At 48.1% G+C, this 8,781-nt stretch overlaps 1 pseudogene; it reads right to left on the bottom strand.

Moving 5' to 3' along the window:
* Positions 1-778: 778 nt before the first annotated feature.
* Positions 779-1,516, bottom strand: LOC100484453 (annotated as a pseudogene).
* Positions 1,517-8,781: the final 7,265 nt, after the last annotated feature.

Here is an 8,781-nt window from a genome sequence, read left to right as displayed (position 1 = left end):
CACAAGCTGTGCTGAAATATTTCACTCAATAGTATTCTCATCTGGTGGTTATACTACTGGGTGATTTAATGCAAAGGTTTTTTAACCCTAAAAGGAGAAAATAAAAATTAAGTAAAAAATAATGTTAGTGCTTTGAACTGAGATTCAAACGTTCAAGTATTTTCAAGAAATGGCCACTGCCATGCTCTCCTTTCCCTGTGAATTGATTCGTAGTAGCCACACTTTCTAGTGGTACATGTGGAAACCAGCTCACCTGGGAGAATTTTCCAGTTGCTCACATGTGTCCCTCATGTGACCTGGAAGGCCCAGGCCCAGACCTGTTCACTTGTACCTTGTAAAATGTTCCCAGGCGATTCTGATGCAGACCTGTCTTTGAAAATATGTGATCTATAGCCATCTGACTACTGCTGCCCTGTTATTTCTCTCCTGTGGTCACCATTATGCCTGATAAGTTATGTTTTGGTCAAATGATGGGCTAGTTCAACTCTGTCTCAGATAGAAGGAGGAACTTATTAACTGGAAAGTCCAGGGATGGGTTTGGCACAAGATGTTGCTTGATTCAGCTACCCAAATGATGTTAAGATCAGGCTTCTCTCATCTCTTGGCTTGGCCCCCTCATGTTGGTGCTTTTCTCAGACAAGCTCTTTTGTGCAGGCAAGATGGCTGCCAGCTGCTCTGGCCTCATAACCGCCAAGTCTATTGGAAAGTTAGCCTCTATTTATCAACAGTTGGAATGAAATTCTGTGATCTGGCTCCCCTTGGTCCACTTGGGGTCCCAAGTATCCATCTCTTCTGTACCAGGCAGGATTCATTTGTAAAATATAGAAGCCACTCTAGATATTTAAAGCAGAGAGGGATTTAATTCCAGTACTGAGTGCTTGCAAAACTGTTGGATGGTCTGAAGGAGTGAGTTTTGTTTTGTTTGTTTGTTTGTTTTTTAAATGGTAGCACTAGGGTTTATTAAGCTGTGCTTTAGTATGGGCTCTGGGGCTTGCCCATGATGCTCTTAATGTATAAAGCCTGGATGTTCTGCCGATTCTTCTTGAGCAGTGACACCAGCAAACTGGCAGCCAAGTGGATGTTGTACACAAGCTCATCATCGATCATCTTCTTGTGGCCATCAGCCCCTGCCAGATACAGCACCTTCCTCATCTGGAATTGAATGGTGGACTTCACTTCATCCACTCTGGCTGCCATGTTCTCACTGTGGCTCAGCAAGGAGGGGAACTTGCCAGCGTATGCAGGCCTGGGCCCAGGATCTGCTTGATCAGAGATTCTGAGGCCAAAGAGGCATCATACTTCTCGGCAACTTCTTGACTAATTTTGTATTCTTATCGAGTTTCTTCAGTGCCTCAGTGTGCATGTGGGGAACATCCATAGTCTTGGCCTCATCGTCGTGCTGCTGTTCCCTTAAAACACAAATGGAGAACTTGGGGCAGGGAGTAGACTTAAGGCTGACGGTGCCTGCCAAGGGTTTGTCCTTCTGACAGTCGTAATTCTTCAAGCTGATCCGTTTTCAAGCTCTACTGTCTGAAGGAGTGAGTTTTAGACTGAAGCTTTAGAAGTGACTCCCAGAACACAGCAGAGCTAACTTGCTGGGGAGAGCTGTGACTCTTGAAACACTCAGGAAGGAAGGGGAATCAGGAGGCCACCGTGAGAAGAGTTGAATTCAAGACCACACGTCATATTTGTGATCTGGGCATCAGGAGGCCGGGAAGCTGGTGACATTGCCTCCAAACTGCTTCTGAAACTCAAGACACGACTGACCAGGTGTCGAAACCACGGCTTCAGGGGAAGTGTCCATGAGCATGAATGCCTACAGAAACTGTGAATGTTGTAGGGAAACTCTCTCTTCTGCACTCCTGCTTTCCAAATCCAGTTTGAATGAAAAATTTTGGATACAAAATTTGCCTGTACAAAAGTCTAGAAAGGTGGTTTTTAGCTGTATAACCACAGCAATATGGACATCACAGTGGGGGGAAGTTGGAAAGGATTCTAAGGGCCAGTCTACCACAGGAGGAGTCTGGGAGGTTACAAGACTCTCCTAGCAAGGAGCCACATCCCCAGCTTCTGGGACTGTTCAGGGTCAAGTACACCTGTACCCCAGGGAGTAATCATGGAATCGAGTTGGTTGTCCAGAGGAAATTTAGGTTACAGGCTATAATTTAGGTTAAATTTAGGTTATAATATGCTGTTACCAGGAGAGGTAAAAGATGTTGGGTGACAAAACCCAAAGATACATGATGCCTTATCATTACAAGTACCTTCGCCTACACTGTTCCATTTGATTCTCACAAAAGCCTCATAACAGGAGGAAGGTGGAGGGAGGGTTAGGGGTCCATCTTACAAAGGAGAAGTTCACACTCAGGGGTTAAAAGACTGTCCAAGCTAATCCCTTACAGCTGGTGAGAGGCAGTGCTTACATTCAGATCCAGTCTCCTGACTTGAATCCCATTCCCTTGGGATAGAGTAGAATGTGGAAGAAAATTCTTTCTGAAACAATGGTTCGAACCCCCCAGCCTTCACATATAGAGTCTTGTGCCGGGGGCCTTGAGGGAAAGTATTCCTATGCTTTCGAGCAGCTATGGCCAGATTGGAGCACAGGGTCAAGGAAGACTCTGGTACAAGAGAAGAGGCGGAAATCTTGCACAAGCGTTTGGATGCTTGGCACCTCCCTTCATTTGGTCTTTATCTGAAGAATGAAACAGGGAGTTTCACTTTTTTTTTTTTTTTTTTTTAATGCTGGGTGTTCCAAGGTGCCACAGTATCAGTTAAAGTATCTGAATTTAGGACATAGATTGGCTCATGTTTCTCCCAAACAGCAATATTTTTAGCATAAGCCATTCCCACGTAAATGCAAAACCTTCTTCGATAATAGATCAAAGCAAATCCCTCCTCCTAGCCTTCCTTGTGGGCTGCAAAATGACTGGGTTTGCATAAACAAGATTAGAGCCATGCAGAGCGGCTACCGGGTTACCAACGCCGCCGCCTGGCGTCAGCACCGGGGAAAACGCCTGCTGTCATATCAGCTAGAGCTCCCTCCCCATGAGGCTGAGAGATCCAGGCCTCCACAGGGACGGAGATCTCAAAGCTGGGCTGCACTGCATCCTGGAGGCATCGCGTTTCAAAGACGGGGACGTGCCTGGAAGCCCATGGGTCAATAAGAATCTAGGGGCACGAAGAGCAAGCACCAGGACCCACCGCCTGGAAGTTCTACCTCGAGGTCAGACCCCGCGGGGTCTGCACAGCTGCTGCCTGCACACAGCTCCACCCACCGGATGATGGAGCCAAAACGCTTTGTGATTAAGGAGGTTCTTCCTTTTCACATGTGTGGTTGGGTCATCACACTCAGAATGCTCACCATCTGTCTGGGCTCCGGCTGCTGTAACAAATTTCCATAGACCGGGTGGTTTAAATAACAGATACTTACTCCTCACAGTTCTGGAAGCTGGAAGTCCAAGATTGTGATGCTGGCAGTTTCTGTTCTGGTGAGAGCCCTCTTCCTGGTTTGCAGATGGCCTTCTTCTCATGTCCTCACATGCTGGAGAACAGAGAGAAAGAGCAAGCTCTTGTGTCTTTTTAAAAATAAAAACACTAGTCCCATTCACCAGGGCTCTACCCTCACGGCCAATCACCTCTCAAAGGCCCTACTTCCTAATACCATCACACTGCGGGGTGGGATTCCGACATATGAATTTGAGGGGAGTACAGATACTCAGTCCACAGCATCATTTTGTTATAGAGAAGGCTTTCGGTAGCAGCTGGTCACTCCTGGGGTCCTGGCCCAAAGTGGCCAAGTTGGGTCAGTCTTCCCATCATTCATACCAGGTCTTGGTGAAGACTTTATGACATTTCATACAGTGAGCTGGTTAGTTCTTTTTTTTCTCTCATTGCTCCATTTTTAACAAAGTTAAGAAAACACTTTTGTTATGGGCTGAAAAAATTACATTCTCTTCCAAAATACATATGTTACTGTCCTAATCCCCAGTACCATAAATATGACTCTATTTGGAGATTGGGTCTCGACAGAAGTAATCAAGTTAAAATGAGGACATTAGGGTGGGTCTTAATCCAGTATGATTGCTGTCCTTATTAGAAAAGATTAGGACACAGACATGTACAGAGGGAAGACCGTGTGAGGACACAGGGAGAAGACGAGCATCTGCACGTCAAGGAGAGAGGCCTCCAAAGAAAGCAGCCTTGCCGACACCCTGATCCTGGACTTTTAGCCTCCAGGACTGTGAGACAATCAATTTCTGTTGTTTGATTCACCCAACCTGTGGTACTTTGTTACAGCACCCCTAGTGGACTGATACACCTTCCTTCTAGACCAGCTGGTAGTACGAGTTCCTGCTTCTGTTCTCCAGCACTTTTTCTTGATAGCACCACTGATAATCTGTCTGCTGGATACAGAGATGGCGATGAGGCCATCCCCAGTAGCTGTGTGCTTGGAGTCCTCTCCCAAGAATGACCATGGAATCATCCACTCATGCTGTCTTTCTCTGGACTCTCTCTAGGGCCGAGGAAACAACAAATGCTTACCAGTTGCTTCTGGCTGGGGAACATTGCATGGAGGGGAACTTCCAGGCGGAAAGGGCCCACTTGTATTCGATGCACCTCCTTGGTCCCCACATTTGCCATTCGAGGCAACTGATGCACCAAATATTTATACCTCTATTTCCTCTCAGCATCGGTGGTTTAATCCAGTTGGACTTTGCCTTCCTAAGTTTATTTCCGACTACACTGGCACAACACACAGACACATGGATTTTCTGGATTAGCTTTGTTTCCTAGACAGGTTTAGTACCTTGTCTCATGCAGGCATGATGGGCTCACACATGGGAACTGATCAGACTTTCTTGATGATGACAGTTGACACACTGTCTTGCTTTCAACCCCTTACGGTATAGCTTGTGTTCTTGCTCCAGTATGTTTAAGAAGCATTGTGAACTCATAGTTAGGAGAATAAGGATAAACCATATCACTAATGTTTGCACAAGGCAGGTTGCCTGTCCCCCTCAAAAGTCTCACAGGGCCTAGAGTTTTAGCCATCCCCATCCTTGCATCTGCACTCGAGACAATCATATTGATAGCTCCTGTCTCCTTAACGATTGCTCCTTTGTGGACAGGCTCTTACTGGGACTATCTGTGACCTCCCCACTGTACTCAGCACAAGTCCTGACATGCATCAGGGCTTAATCGATACTTCCTTTAGGAATAAATTATGCTTATGATTTAGATTTGCTCCTATTAATCATTTTAATTTCAAAGTAAGTTCTCCTTTTTCATCCTCACTTTAAACATTGTAATGGTTAAGGGATCAGAGACATGTACCCGATGTGATTAGCAAAGCTTAGGCCAGGGTGCATAGAAAATATCAGAACTCCTACTCATCTGTGTTTTTAATTTTATAATTTAATGTATGTTTTACCTACATTATTAATGTATTATATGGTAGAGTGTATAATGTAATTCATGGATTCACGTACCAATAAACAAACACACATTGCGGGTGCCTGCTGAAGGAGTTTTCACTACAGGAGTTGGCATTTTCAGGAATGTCTGGAGACTGAGCCAAGACTAAGAACCAGCCATTCCTGCCCCTGTGAGCCTCATTTTCTTACTTGTGAAACAGGACGTGACGCAGGGCCTGCACCTGCGACCAGAGCACCCTCCCAGCTCTGCCAGTCACTCTGCACAGACTTTTCTAAGGGGCAGCTTCCCCTGGAGTAAGAGAAGTTCCTGCCTCCTTGGACATTTTGGACTCCAGTGTGATGAGGCCTGTGACACGTTAGCTCAGCTCCTGGCGCACAGAAACCCCTGTGTGATCTCCGCCCGGAAAAGTATTATTCCTGAGACAGCCTCCAGAGCCTGCCATATGGTCAGCACTAAATAAATGTTTGTTAAATGAACATGTGAGACGCTCTGAAGACCAAGTCCCTGCCCTGGTGCTCGGAGGGTGCATGTCGTCCATACCCTGCTGCTTGGCAGTAGGACCAGGGGCAAGCAGGGCTGTGAAGTCTCTAATTTGTGCATGTTTTCTTCTGCCTTTAGGGTCTAGGAAGGGCATGGGAGATTGAGAGTCTTTGGCTTCATAAAAACATGCAGAGAGAATTCTCCATTCTTCTTTTGCCCGATGAGTTGCTGATCTAGGGCATCCCCCTGGGATTTCTAAGGGTGGCACTGCTCTGCCTTAAGCCTGGCTGGCACTAGGACCCCAGCCCCCTCCATTCCAGCCCCCCTGGGTCTGTTACAAGAACCAGGGGATGAGAGTACTCCTGGGCTCTGCGGTCTGGAGGAAGCAGGGCCTGCTGTCTGGTGCTCAGAGGCCCCTCAGGGCAGTGCCTGTTAGACGCTCCCATTCCAGCTGGAGCTTGCTGGAAGGAGAGCCCTTTTCTGAGAGATCTGCAGCTACGGAAACCTGGCTTGTAGTGACATCCAGAGGTCATGGAGAGAGGCAGCCGATTGGCGAGGGAATGCATGGGGGTGGCAATAGTTTAATCTTAATTTGGGTGCATCTACGGTTGCATTTTTAGGTTGATATCAATGAGAGCCTGGAGGCCCCCACCTTCCCTATGGGCACATTCCCAGAGTGAAGACAAATCCAGCTCCGGCTGCAGAAGAGAGGGGCCCCAGGGGGAAAGAGATATGAAACAGAATAGCAGAGACATACAGACACGCAGAGACACACACACACACACACACAGCAGAACCAGAGCATCTAAAGAGCTTCCTGGGGGCGCCTGGGTGGCTCAGTTGTTAATCGTCTGCCTTCGGCTCAGGGTGTGACCCCGGCGTTCTGGGATCGAGCCCCACATCAGGCTTCTCCGCTAGGAGCCTGCTTCTTCCTCTCCCACTCCCTTGCTTGTGTTCTCTCTCTCGCTGGCTGTCTCTGTCAAATAAATAAACAAATAAATCTTTAAATAAAAAAAAAAAAAACAAAGAGCTTCCTGAAGCTTTCAGACGTCAAAGTGCATCAGAATCACTTGGGCTGGGTAGCTTGTTACAGACCCAGGTTTTGAAGCCCCGCCTCAAGGATTATATCTCTGGGGTGGGTCTAGGAAGTTTGCAAATGAGCTCCTCAAGTGATGCTGATGGGGTAATCTGTGAGCCATGCCTTGGAAAAAGCTTTTTTAATGCCCAGAATCACAGTGATGAGAGCTTGGATTGCAAAGCCTGAGAACAAAATCATTTTGGAGCCTGGGTCACCTTTTGGGGAGGCAGGTCTGTCCCCACCCAATTGTTCTAGAACATTGGGTGGGGGGAGTGTGGTTAAGGAAAAGGGTGCCAGGAATGAAGGAAGGTCGGGATCCCAGTTTAGCAAGGGAGGCAGAGGATGCAAAGACTGGCCTTCCTGATCCTTCCATGTGTACTGACTTTTTTCCCCTCCTCTGGACCCTGGATCACTGTTGGCGGCAGCAAGGCAAGGACGGATCAGCCAGTCAACTGACTCCTTATAGAGACCAGGCTGGCCCGGCTCCATGGGGCCCCACAGTGGTGCTTCCTGCCTCCTCCCCTGGGCCTGCCAGCCTCCTCCAGCACCCCGCACACCTTCTCACCTTTTCCCTCACCCCAGTCTACACGGGCCTGCCCCACCTACCATCCTCTTCCCCAGGGGAGGCTGCAGTGAACATGTTTGGCTTTGCTCTCCTCTTAGGGACAAAGGCAGGTGGCCATCACTGGCTCCATGTTACTAACTGCCTTAGGAGATGATAGCAAATCGTTTTCAGAGCCTGCTTTGTCAAGCCCTACCTTGGTAAGCAAGATTCTAGAACTAGCTCCTCCGCTTTGGATCCCAGCAGCGCAGCTCACAGGTATCTCCTTTGTTTCTGCTTGCCAGTAAGGCTTCCTTTGAAGACAGGCTTCTCGTGGTTTAAAGAAAAAAAAATTTTCAACCACGAATCTAGTATGTGTGCCTCATTTTTCAGATACGGAGGCCCAGAAAGTAAACTCTCACCTCCTAGTTTTCAGTTTTGATTTGGGCATTGGATATTTTCTTAAAGGGGACCGTATTTTTTTTTATCCAAGTTCCAAAGTGGATCCAAAAGAATTACAATGAAACAAATGTTTTTGGAGAGCCGACTTCAGGTCTGTGACATGGGCGATGACCAGCAAACAAACAAGGCCTCGGCCGGAAGCGAAGAAGGCACGCGTATAGGCTGCTTCTCTTCGCTGTCCTTCAAGTGCGTGCAGCTGGGAACACCAGGCTGGAGCTGGTTTGCAAAGCAACCCAGGAGGCCCTGAGTTCCCGTGGTAAACATTTGCGTACACAGAGTCAACGCGTAGCCTCTGAACGCCACTCTGCCAGGTGTCCCCTGGCCACTCACCAGTCCCTCTGGCGTTGGACTGTGCTAGGCAGAACAGAGAAGAGGGAGAAACAGGAGGACACACAGATGGGCTTTGCCTGCGGCGCAAACCTCCTCAGCCCGCTGCTCGCCTGGTTGGCCATCCCCCTGTGTCAGTCTGCTCGGGCGGCCATAACACAGCACCACAGGCTGGGGGCTTAAAGAACACAAAGTAATTTTCTCCACAGAATGGAGGCTGGAAGTCCATGGTCAAGGTGCTGGCCAGTTTGGTTTCACCTGAGGCCTCTCTTCTGGGCTTGCAGATGGCCACATTCTCTCCGTGTCCTCACGTGGCCTTTTGTCTGTGCTTGTGCGCCTGCCCTTCTCATATGGACCTCAGCACTATTGGATTGGGCCCCACCCTTATGACCTCATGAAAGGTGCTATGTGCCCGTCACACTGGGCATTAGTGCTTCAACATATGCATTCTGGGGGA

The sequence above is a fragment of the Ailuropoda melanoleuca genome, chromosome 2, assembly GCF_002007445.2.
Source record: "Ailuropoda melanoleuca isolate Jingjing chromosome 2, ASM200744v2, whole genome shotgun sequence".
NCBI lineage: Eukaryota > Metazoa > Chordata > Mammalia > Carnivora > Ursidae > Ailuropoda > Ailuropoda melanoleuca.
Note: the sequence above shows the minus strand (reverse complement) of the source record. Positions and strands in the feature narration are given on the sequence as shown.